This window comes from Notothenia coriiceps, unplaced genomic scaffold, assembly GCF_000735185.1.
Source record: "Notothenia coriiceps isolate Sejong01 unplaced genomic scaffold, NC01 NC01_scaffold00026322, whole genome shotgun sequence".
NCBI lineage: Eukaryota > Metazoa > Chordata > Actinopteri > Perciformes > Nototheniidae > Notothenia > Notothenia coriiceps.
In genome coordinates, this window is record NW_011359023.1 from 1 (window position 1) to 11786 (window position 11786).

Here is an 11786-nt window from a genome sequence, read left to right on the forward strand (position 1 = left end):
CTCACTGGATTGTGGAGGCAATTGCTTTGGCTTACACGAGTCAGGGTCTGCAGGCACCTTCGGGTTTGCGTGCTCATTCGACTCGTGGTCTGGCTACATCCTGGGCTTTGTTCAAGGGTGTTTCCATCCAAGACATTTGTGCAGCAGCGAGCTGGTCCTCGCCGCTCACTTTTGTCTGCTTTTACAGATTAGACGTCTCTGCTCCCAGTGTGGCCCATGCAGTGCTGGGCCCCCTGCTGAGTTAGAGCTCTAACAGTTAAATTCTGGTTGGGTTTGGTGATTTTCGAGATAAGCTCGTCTGGCAATACGGGAGCTACAATATCCCATAGTGAGACATCGAACGGAGTGTTACGAATGAGAACTATAGGTTACTTACGTAACCCCAGTTCTCAGAGTAACATGAAGTGAGATGTCTCACCAGACGGCCCTCCTTGCTATGGTGAAGCGAGAAGAGGTGCTTATTTTGAATGATGCATGCGGCGTAGCGCAAGCTACTTATAGGGGTTAGATTCCCTGACGCTGACGTCAAGATCACCAGCCAATCAGGATTGGCGTAATGAGATTGATGCTTCTGTTTGCTCCGCGATGAGGCGCATCCCATAGTGAGACATCTCACTTCATGTTACTCTGAGAACTGGGGTTACGTAAGTAACCTATAGTTTCTCTCCCACACACCAAAATTGCCATTTTATGGTTTACTTCTACAGTTGCTTACACTGTAGCCTCAACTGCCCAGTCCAACTGCTGTGATCAGAGTACAGTTTCTACTAGACACAATACGGAATAATTGGACACGGTAAAAGACTTTGTGAGCGTTGTTGAAGGGTTGTGTATTTTTAACCAGAGTCCTCTTAAGTCACATTTGTAACATTTAGCAACAATGTTTGATTTAAATTCCATTTTGCCATGTATACAGTAGGATTATCAAATCTCATTAATTATACAAATCAGGCAACCATATCATTAGTGCTCAGAGGATTTACAAACTAGTAGCCAAATGGGAGCAATTACCCCCAACACACCAAACACCTGCACACACACTTCTTAAACAGGTTATTGGACAGCTCTTCCCTTATTACTTGGCTATTGGTTCAGCCTTCTCCCCATTATGGCCAGGGAGGATAATAAATCCATGAAGTTAAATATGAATGAGCTGGTTCAAATTTGCTTTAATGGCATGATCCAGGAGACTCATTATTAAACCTAACTCCTAAATCTTGAAGGAGTTTTCAGAAGTTTTAAATCCCAAGTACAGCTGCCAAGTACCCTCTATCCTACCGGCCATTTCTACAACTCAATGCCTGTCACTGCAGTACAGCTCTGTTTAGTACCTTGATGTTCAGTTTAAGATTCATTTACACTGTGATATTTTAAACATATAAGTACCGTTTTAAATCTTGTTGAGATTTGATTAAATCTACTTTACTTATTATCTTTCCTAAGGTTGTCTGTCCCTCTCCCATCAGCAGCCTCACCTTCCAATCAAATACCACAACACTTCGATCAAATACATTGATATCAATATTGCAGCGATACCTATTGGTGCTCTTACAAAGGATTTCTAAAATGAGTTATGTGGATGTTATGACTAAGCGAGTTAGGGGAATCAGAGATAAACTAGAATGGTATGGTAAATTCATAAAATAATAATAATTTTACTTTAATGCAGCCTCTGATGTGTGCGATATTAAATAATCAAAATTCTAAGAAAAATAATTTGTGTTACATCACAATATCGATATAACAGCGGTATAACATTGCAAGCCCTACACAAGTCTAATAACGGGCATAGCCAAGACCGGGTGTGTGATAAAAACAGAGGGAGTTGTCGGTGTTTGGTAAGGCAAGTTACGATTATTTATACAACACCTTTCAACACAAGGCTTTACAAAAAAGAAAAACATTAAGAGCGTTAAGAAATAAGGCAGGGAGGGATGTGAATGTTGTAAAGTTGCTGCTTTTCTTAAAAGCTGAAAGATGTCTTTGCGGACTGACATGCATCAACAACCCCCTGGTGGGGGGGGGGGATGTAAACAGAAAGTGGATATGGATGTTCCATAATAAGTCAGGGCTGTGATGAATGGCTTTGTGAAGACACAATTCTCAAGTCCACATATTTCAGTTGTTGTTCCACGCATCTCAAGTATTTAATTGCATACAATTACATCCCCTCCATCAGATGGTAACACAATAGAATAGTAGGATTCACTTAAGTATTTTGTCCATACAAATGCTATGATCACTCAAATCAATGTAGCACAGTTGTTCTTTTGATCAGAATGAAAACATTTTACTCGTAGACAAGCCGGTTTTCTTTTTTTTGGCCTCTCGGTCCTGAACTGAGATTGTCAAAGCTCAGCAGTCACACAGAGAGATGCAATGACAGGATGTGTTGCTGCACATCATGTACGCTAAAATAGACGGAGCACAGTCAGGACTGCTGCCGACAGGCTGGTATAAGATATAAGATAGACAAAACAGTCGAAGACTCAACACCCTGGCCTGATTTAGTAACACAAACCAAAAAGAGATTTTGGCTGGTTCCCCCCTTCCCTTTTCTTCCCGCAGTTCCACAGCTGAATGAAATGGCCACATTTGAACATTTCATAAACATTTTTAATGAAAGGATGCAAACTTTACCACAGCAGCAATAGAGTGATGGAGTCATAAAAATACTGGAAATGAGTTAGCATTTCATCATCTCTGGTTCCCTTGTCTCAAAGTCAAAAATGTAATGAGTTTTTTGGTAAGATTCCTAATATGGCCTGTCGTTAACACAAGCTTAGGAGATTTGTACTTGTTTTTCTATGACATAAAGTATGTCAGTGAATACCCCAGTCAATCATTTCTGAAAATTGAATGCGTCGTAAAAATGGCAGTTGCTAATAAGTGTCTAAATGAGATTTTGAAACATTACGCCGAACCTTAGCTAACAGATGTTAAGTGTGGTGACTGAATTTATGCTTCAAAAATTATAAAGTGGTGTTAATATGTAAAGATCATCCTGCTGAACAATACAAGTATCATGCAAAACAAAATCCGACATAATGCAAGGGGAAAATCCCTGTATTGGCTTGTTGTGGAATGAGCCTTTCGATGCAGACTTTCAGGCCTACAAAGGCTCATAACTGCCACACTGTATTAAGGTACACTTAATACACATGAGTGTGAATATTTAATAACAAATTGTCCTCTCATCAGTTTTGATCTAGAGAAACATGCACTCTGTTGCCTCTGGTCTCCTTTTATGTAAAGCATCACAGACCAGTTGGACTGGATGTGACAGGATTCTGATATTTGAAGTTAAAATGTTCAAACATTGATAGTGCTGACATTTGGAGCTGCCAAAAATAACTATAAACTGGATATTAAAAGGGCAGAGGCTGTCACTTTTTTTGGTTGCTTGAGTCCTCTATCACCACAAGCAGCTTTGAAAAAAGAAAATGCATCACAAGAAAAAAGAAATTAAAGCAGCATTTGCTAATGCAAAACACTGTTAATAAATGTTCCTGGTAATATACAAGTCATATCAAATTGTCATATAGTTCTAAAACTTTTGAATATAAATTGTAATAAAAATAATAATAATAGATTTTTGTTGTTGATTTCAAAGTAAAAATACAACTATGTCCACCCTGAAGATTGTTGCAAAATGTTTATACTGAATCTCGCTACGAGTTACTGATGTTGCTGAAGAAGAATCAAAATGAGAGATTACATTTAAATGGAAAAGCATTTGAAAACTTCTGAAGATTGTGATTTTCGGCATAAGATGACACGTTTGCAGCCATTTGTGATTGGGCAAAAACTCCTCAGCCACACTTCAGAAAACTAAAGTTGAAAAAGACTAATCTTATTTCAGGGAGGAAGTGAAACATTGTTGATTAAAGTGACCTGTCTGCCCTTGCTGTTTTTAACTGGAGCCTTTGCACTGGCTTTTAAGCAGAATACCTTGTCAAAATACTGTAGACCATGTTTTAATGTGAGAATAAAATATCCCTGAACATTACATGACATGTTACTTGTTAGACGCTTTTATCCAAAGCGACTTACATACTCAGGAACAACTTGGGGTGAAGTGTCTTGCACAACGAAATGCCGTGGGGTTGGGGTGGGGTATAAGTGTGTGGCGCATGTATGTGTGCAGTGAGAAAGAGTGAGCTAGTGAGAGTAGTATGTTTCTGGGAGTGAAAGTGTGAATGGGTGAATCATGACTTGTAGAATGTAGAGCTCTTTGAGGGGTCGTAAAGACTGGATAAAGTTATAAATACATACTGTCCATTTACCATTTACACTTTAACTGGACTGTACTTGGGTGGGCCATCCTGCTATATACCTGGCCTCTTAGGGTATAGGGCTTTTTTGTATCTGTCCGAGGGAATGACGCCACCCATGACAAAAAAAGTTAATCCCATCCAGAACGTAGTTATAGTATAGCCATTGGTTTATTGCTTACATTTTCTGTTAAACTAAGTGTTCTTGTCATTTACAGAGGCACCCATTACCTGCAAGAGTCGTGTCCAACCTGTGTCTTACTGATAAGGTTGTGCTGTTTAATAAAACAATACTTAATGTAATTTAAATTTCTCTCTGGTCGTTTTAGTGACAGATCTGCCAGGGGGCTACTTTTTTAATTTGTTTTTTTGAAGTGCCAAACATTGCTAAAATACCCATGGGCATAAAGGTGTGGAAAAAGAAGCCATAGTCTGCATCTGGATATGAATATAACAGAACTGCCGCAAGGAGTTGCAGATAATGAATCATGCAAACAAAACACCCAATGGTAATTTTTGTCAGTTCCTTTTAAATTTAAGACCAAATAGATTTCCAAGTATGTGATCTGGCACCATTTTCCAATTAGCCTGCTTTGATAGTGTTTCTTGAAGCGTGATGGCTGTACAAGGTTTGAGGATACACAAAGTGACCTCCTTTTCTTAAGACGGATCACTACAGCCCAAGAAATTACAATTTCTTTTTTTCCATCTTGTGACACTCATGCCCTTCAGCCTTTCAGAGCTTAATAGTTTTCTTAATATTCTATACCACCCAAAAACTTGCCAATATCAGTCCCATAGGGCCAAAAACGTTGGCTGCCAAAAGCTGATGGAAATGATGTTGACTGACTGAGCAGTACTTTGCCAACAAAAAAGGCCACAGGTAAACCATAAACCCACACACCAAAATATAATATCCATATTTTTAGATTTTTTTTTACACATAATTGCACAGCAATACATGATTGTCACTAAAAGCCTTGTCTCTACATTACAATAAAATATAAAAAATAATTGATAAATTAATTCTAATAACAATTCAAGTTAGTAGCTAATAAAGGCATAAAAACACAGACATTTATAATTCTTTCTTTAATAGAAATGTTTCTTCTGCCCGTAAAGTGTCCAAACCAGGCTTGTCTGGATAAGCACATTTTTAAAACATAGTCATTGTCTATGCCGGTTTCAGTTGGATTATTTGTCACAGTTGCTCTGATCAGATCGGTCTCCTCCATTTTGTAGATTATTTACGACTTTTGAATTCACATAAACACATCGGCAAAATCCGGCATGTGTTTTAAACAGTTTAATGCCTTTGTGAATTGTTTCCACCTGCGCCGTCCTTTAATTTCTTCATACAGCGGGAATCCAAATGAATGAATCCTGAGTCCAATAACCATCAAAGTCACTCCAATAGTGCTCCTTAATTACGCTTTCATCCTCCTTTAACAAAATACTTCACATTCATCCAGTTTGTGACAGTAGTTGTAGCATGTTTGAGACTTTTAAACTTTAATTACCGCTGTTGCCCCCCCTTGTGTGTGTGTGTTTGTGGGAGGGGGGGGGCGCAACTTCCAACAGGAGTCATTTGGGGGGGCTCTTGGGAAAAAAGGTTGGGAACCACTGCTCTAAAGTTAACAATGGGTCTATCTTTTTGCAGCAAACAACACTGCATTTAAAATAAAGATTTTACTTCAACAACTAGTATTTAGATCAGAACGGTCTGTAGTCCAATAGCATTCATTATCTTTTAAATAGATAAACAATTACTTAAAGCATCTGATTTTAGCTGTCTGCAATCCAAACTGTAGGAGCCTTTAGTAATGAGGTCATGGACTGGATTTTGATAAAACTGAAAAAAAAATAATGTCATGGTCCTACCTTGGAAATACCTACAGATTCTTAGCAAGGCACACTGATCAATCACAATAAAACACACAGACACTTTTTGATGTGCATGCTGGGTCGCTCTAGGATGGCTAAACCACAAGACATGATGTACAGACTCTGAGAGTAGCAAGAGCTATCAGAATGGTTTGACGTTAATAAGACAAACATAAAAGCAGGCCTATTGACCTGGAATGTAATTGCAAATGAGATACCAGTCAATCACAAAATATTAAATATGCCTCCCTTATGCAAATAAACATAATCTATGACATAGCTGCAAAGTACTCATTTGCTAAATAGGAACACAGAAGCATAAGAAGTAAGACTGATGGTCATTTGTTTTGAGCAAAATCAAGTCAGTATGTTTCAAGGGATTTGTCAATGTAATATTTCATTCCATGGGTTACTGTATTCTACTCCACCGTAAACCACAGCATTATGATATGCTTGGTTTGTCATGTGTTTAGCAAGGTAAGGATGTCGGTAGTATTTACGCATCATTTGAACAATACATTGGACAATACACAAATTCAGAGAGGCAGTATAGAAGCCGTTTTTAGCAGAAAACCGGCGGTAGCATTTAGCCAATGGCTTCGCTGACATGTCACTGAGAATATCCAGGCACCCATTTCAAATGTCTGCCACCTTCAACCCCCGCCCCCAGTACCCTAAGGGGCATCCTTATCTGGGGCACCCATCATGTCGTCAACCCTTGCCCATGCAATGGTCAAAGAACGAGGAAACGGCTAGACCGGCAGTAGCGTCTGTCTGGAGTATTTTCGTGTTAAACGCTAAGGGTGACATCGCTCATATGACTCCATGTCTCGTCCAATGGCTTGCCAGTATTTTATCTCGTCATTGAGGAAGGGTGGATATCATATTTCAATTCCATTTTGCTAATCTTTTTGCTGAAGGAGTGGTCAACTGTTTGGAACCCTGTTGAAGGTAAAAAGCGTTTATGGATAATTATAAATTATGCCACCGATCAGATTACATCTGTGGATGATTTTTTAAATAGTAAATATCTTCTGTTTGGCAAATATTTGTATGTACAAGCAGTGTGACACCTTGGGGCGGAATAAGGGCAGACACATTTTTTGTACTTTTTCCAGTGAATCGTCTTGGTCGGAGGTGATGTTAGACAATGTCTTGACGTGTACATTTTTGCCTTATTACAACAATGGATTCATCATTAGATGGATTCAAAAGCAAAAGAAAATGTTGCTATCATGAATTCAGTTCAGTTCCTATTTCAACTAGTATATCATACAAGTGAATGTGTGACTTTTAAAGTGGGGCATGCTGCAGAGTGGGAGATTTACTGTGAAGGATATTCTCTGGAATATGGCTTCATAATGCAACTAAGAAGCTCAACTTTCAATTTATATGGAAACGGGAAATGGCAGTTTATTGAAGGCTATGTCTATCTTATGAGTCAAAATTGGATAGATTTATGTTCTCCATTAGCAACTAGCGACACCATAGGGAAAACAAATCCTATCGATGTATTTTATTGGATTGTTGGTGGGGCGAAAGGAAAGCTAAAAAGAAAAAGCATGCATGGCTTATTAGTTGACACGCACTAATAAACCCTGTTAGCCTTGCAAGCTAATGCGGGCGGCAGAGGAACAATGCAAGGGGCAGTCAGCCTGTGATTGTAATTTATGCTGATATCTAAACCAGGCCAACTGATTGGAGATGACAGGTTTACGGCCCGCTTTGGGGGGGAAATGGGCTGGGCAGAATGGTTGCTTGCCGAGTGAAATGCTACAACAAAGGGCTCCTCAGCATGTCTTTCTGAGGGTATATTCAACCTTCCCTTTCTGCTTCTTACATTAAACACATTACATACAGTTTCCCAAAAGCTTCTATGTTTATGGATGAGAAACCATTTGGAAATCTACGCAGGTGATGTGCTAAAATGACTTGGTAGCTAGCAGGTGATTTTTAACCCAAACAAAAGGACACATCTTGTTCAGGGTTATCATTTTAAAAGATGGTCCTGGCAAGCAATTGCTCTTAATTGGCCCTCTGCTATATTTGGAGAGCATGCTCTAATGATTTTAATTACAAGAGGCAGAATCACTGAGTGTGATTTTCTGCCAAACCCTTGGAAAAATACTATTCTTTTTTAAATATTGCTTTTTATAACTGGCCATCTGCATAGGCTTCATGAGTAAGAGATACGTGGCTCTTTAAATAAGCAGTTCAATATCAATATCAAAAACAGTTTTTGCCAGGAATAACAAAATGACAGAGGGCAACAGCTGATGATACATCATTAATAATTAAGGGCAACAGAGAGTTTTTGATGGCTTCGACTTCCCAGAGCCAACAAAATAAGGATCAAAAACCAATAGGCTTTATGGACCAATCTTACTTTTGAATATATTTTTTCTGTGCTCTGGTTGTGTGCAGGCATGTCATCCAAAAGCTGGAAATATTAATTTGTTTTTAGACTGGCGTTTAAGTAAGGGATAATGCGCAGCGAGGTGGTCATTATGGGGAAAAGGGGTGTTCTTTTCCCAATAATGACCAAGTCGCTGCACATTATCCCGCTTATTACACGGCCATATACTAAACAAACTAAGGAATCGACTCCCAATATTAATTGAAATTATTTTATTGACTTAAAAATTATGGTATTTCTTCCGCTAAGAAAAAAAAACTCCGTTCCACGGCGCACCAATGGCTGGAACTGCGACAACAACAACTTTACGGCAGCACTTTCCAACTCTGTTCACATTTTCTGATCCACTAACAAGTCCTTAAACTCTGTAGAGCCGAAACAGTTCCTGTTAGTGTTTACTTCCTCTCTGCCTTCTTCTGGTGATTTATCTGACGTCCAGCGCTCCGTCTTTTACTTTCTCTTTCTTGATCCTCCTTAGCAACAGTCAATAAGTCCTTGACAGCGGTCTGTACTACAGTATTAACAACGTGTCACGTGTTCTGAATTGACCAATCAGAATTGAGTATTCAACGAAGCCATGTAATAATGAAAAATATGATATGCTGTGATATACATGTAAGAGCATTTCAATGTTGTAGTTTGTCAAAGTGAAACCAATTTTGGACACTTAAACTGGGCAGATAAGTATTAAAGTACTGCATCATATCATATAATGAATATTTATATGTAACAATGACATTTAAATAAATGTAAGCGATTGAAAAGTGCAAGATCTTTCGTCTGGAATGCAAGGGAGTAGAAGTATAAAGTAGCAATACATGGACATACTGAAATGAAGTACAATTCATGTGCAAAAACACTGTTCTGTGAAAGTTGAGAATGAGGCAAAGATGTCAAATGAAGCTGAATATCAACACAATAATCGTCAGACTGTTAAGAAATAACGGGTCTGGTGTCTGTGATGATGCCACGGACAGATGCCGCAGAAGTTAACTTGCCCCCAAGAGTTCAATTTTAAGGAGTTTTTCTGCTGCAACTAGCTGATGGGGAAACCTTATCAGACATCAGATAAAAAGAGGAAAGTTTCACACGGTTCAGAATCTTAATCACAAACTGGGTGTTGTTGTATTTTCTCCCTCAAGATGTTGAACACTTCCTTTGGATAAATTCCATGAACGGCAGCTGTTATCCTTGTCAGGAAACAGCCGACCTGGGTAATAATCTGCAAATGTGCCAGATTCTAATCATTTTTTATAAGTTAATAATAATAACATCAAATAATGTTCTCTTGCATAAATCATGCATCAAATGAATCTTCCAATAACATGATGATGAATTGAAAAAGATGAGAATATTTAAACAGGTGCAAATAGCTTGTTCACTATAGTCACCCGGTTGCAAATCGTTTTGTTCACTACAGTCACCCGGGTACAAATGCATTGTTCACTGAAGTCCCCAGGGGGCAAATAGCATTGTGCATTAAGGTCAACAGGATGAAAAAAGCATTGTTCACTATAGTCAACCGGGTGCAAATAGCATGTTATTCTTAACTCTAAACCATATTATTTAAATATATTACCTATAGTTAGTGCCGTCGTTTTTTTCAAGGAAAGCAGGAAATTAATTTTAGGCATCAGTATGATTATTTATCTATTTGAGCAATTCTACCTCCTTTGTCTATACCAGGGGTTTTCAAAGTGTGGGAAGGTGAACCTCCCCTCAGAGAACATAAGAACAGCCGCGCCCACCCTCCCAATTATTATTGCTATTATTATTATTATTATTATTGTTGTTGCTGCTATAATGCAGGGTTATTAGTATCCAGTGGAATGCCCTTACCTACTGGCCTAGTTAAATCAAAGTGGCTGGGCAGTGGAGTTTTACACACCGTCTTATTTGACTTTCTCAGGAATTAAAACTGTTTTTTGGGGGAAGACCCTCACAAAGAAAAAAATATATTTACACATGTAAGGTCTATCTTAACAGTTTGTTATGCTCATCGAGTCATCCGTGAGCAGAGCATCAAGTTGACATTTCTATAACAGCTGAATGCGGCGATTACCATGTTGTTCAGCAACACGCCTCACAAACTGATTAAGATCCAAAGCTTTAGTGCATTTTGATTCGATGCTGAGTACAGCCAGACTTCACAGTCTCTTCTCTGTCATTGCAGACCGCAAATACCTAATTCCTTCGGTCTACATGGGGTACGAATCATAGGTCCGAATGTGCCGTACGAATCATAGGTCCGAATGTGCCGTCCCGTTCAAATGAAATCGCCGCCAATTACATTTCCTCGCTCGCGCCAGGGCCGGGGGAGGGGTTATAAGGCTCGCGTCTTTGTGCTGCATTCACTTGCACTCGGACATTAGGNATGTGTTTGGATTATCATGACAGACAAGAGCCACGCCAGAGCCCTCGCCGCCGGCTGCCCCGTTGAGGCAAACCCCAAGTAGGGGCCTAGAACGAAGGGGTGTGAGAGGGGCCTCCACCGACTGCCGTTTAACATCCACTCTCATCCGTGAGGCGGTACACCGCTCAGAGGATTAGTAGAGGTGGGTGTGCAGTAATACTCTCAAATGAGGCGTTACCACGGCGCTCATGGGCTTATTGGTGACCCCGTGTGTAAAGCTGCGGCAGATCTCGGACAGAGGAATGCCGCGAAGGTCTGTGGTTAATAATCCCGAAAAGTTATATACCATCAGGCCCGTAAAAGCGAACCCGCTGTACTAAATCAACAGATCTTGGACGGCAGCTGCCGTAGTTTCTGCGCTCTGATAACTTGTTAACCGATATTTAAAATGTGCAGGCTTTTGTAACAGAACCCTGCTGCGCTATGGTTACCGATATTCCCCATTGGGAATGAAAACCGCAGGAATTTTCCTGTGTTTGGATGATTGGGTACGTTGAAAGTATTGCATTCCTTTTAGGTCTATAGAGTGAACCAGAGTCTCCCTGGTGAACCACAACTCTAGCACCCCTTTTGACCGTCAGCATGTGAAACGGACCTTTTTCTATTATTGCCTCGTTGAACGCTGGACAGGTCCGATGATGGGATCTCTGCTTCCTCGGGCGGCTCTCGTGGAGCAGACGACGAACCGGAAGTACTTTATCTTTTTTCTTTTCTGGTGGGGGCGGAGGCGCGGACGGTGCCCCTGCCGCCGCCGGACGGGCGAGTCTGCCGCCTCGGCTGTCTCTCTGCCTGCCGCTGT